The sequence below is a fragment of the Pinus tabuliformis genome, chromosome 3_2, assembly GCF_031772625.1.
Source record: "Pinus tabuliformis cultivar Carrire ecotype Pingquan chromosome 3_2, CPIR1, whole genome shotgun sequence".
Lineage (NCBI taxonomy): Eukaryota > Viridiplantae > Streptophyta > Pinopsida > Pinales > Pinaceae > Pinus > Pinus tabuliformis.
The window spans coordinates 1,078,505,105-1,078,506,720 of NC_142302.1; positions in this window are offsets into that span (position 1 = coordinate 1,078,505,105).

Below are 1,616 nucleotides of genomic sequence, written 5' to 3' on the forward strand. Positions count from 1 at the left end.
TGTTGGAATTAATGGAGAAAGCTAAACTTAGATCACTGTTATGGTGATGATAGGATAGAGACTCTAATTTTAGATCTCATATCCTACTATTTAGGGAGTGGTTGAAACCACCATGATTGTGTGAAAGCCTATATGTACTAAGTTGTTCCCCTGATTGAGATATAGTGTGTATTTTGTGTATAGTGTTTGGGCACTCTCCAGGTATCTCACCTGGGGAGCCAATTAATTAATACAGTCTCAGTTTTTATCATGGTATCACAGCTTCAGGATTGTCAATCCTATAAGCCAAGTGGAGAGCACGATTGAGGCGAAATCGTAGCTTGGATTGGAGGGCTAAACGCGCCGACTGTGTAAACAAGAGGGGCTGCGTAGAGGCCGGATCTGGTGCGGTGAGTGTGGATCTTGAGCTGAAAAAATAGACTGTGTAATTTCCGCCTGCAATTGTCTTGCCCTGACTGTCCACTGCAACTCTGAAGGTTCCTTCCATGGCTTCCCATTGCTGTAAGGCCGATGTGTTGGAAAGAACATAGCCCTTTGGCCATAAAACTGTCGCTGCATTCGCTCCCAGTGGAGGAACAGAGACAAATACTACAGCTGCCACGCCTTTTTCTCTTCAAATTTCACCCTGTATGCATCAGTCGTATTTCTTCCACCACCAGAAACCCTCTTACGACGCGATTTCCCATCAACTGATTTGTGTTGCCTATTATCATAATCATCAAGATCCCTATCCTCATCACTTGCTATCAACAGAAGTCTTTCTCCTACTTCTGGAATGATAGGCATCCCCTATTTCCAGTTGATACTCGCCATCTTCATAGTGTTTTCCCTTGGATCCCCTATTTAAATGGCATGCTCAGAATTCTCGCTTATCCAAGCAAGATGGCTCTGCCCTCTGCACAGTTATGCCAACATTCTCACAGTTGAAGTAATGCTGGAGTTCATCCCTCATATGGAGCTACCACAGCCTATAGATTTCCATATGTAATATCGCATTAATTTGTTTGAATTCCCATTTTTCCTCTCTTGGAAAATTTGTTGAGCTATTTTTAATATCTCGAGAATTGGCTCAACTTTGTCATGATGTTGTTGGTGTCAGCGGAAGTGAGCTGGGTGCACCAGAGTGATTTTATTCGAGGCTTATGGTTGTCGAGTGCCTTTGAAGAGATCAGTCCATAGGAGGAGGAGAGAGCCTATGATTGCAGAGATTTGGCAATGGAGACGTAGAGCCTCTTATAGTGAGAACTGCACACTGGAAGGAAGTGTATTTGTATGTGGTCAACCCTGCGTTGAGCGACATGCATTTTCCTTCATAATCTAGATTCTCATATTTTATCCCTTACTGTTGTTAGCGTCAACGTCATCTAGTGTATTTGCTCTGGAAATTTTATTTTGAGTAACCTAGAAAGTGTAGGTTGTGGAGATCCGAAAAACAATTTGGAAAATTTTCTTCTAAATTATTATATGCCACAGAAAATGCGAATTTTTTTGCTGATTTAAATCCATCTTCAGAAATATGTGCATCAGAATTAGATACTGATAGTGTTTCCAGCTTGCGAGAGGTCATTTTGTTGCTCGTCGCCAGAGCCGAGGGCATTAAGACCTACATGGCATAG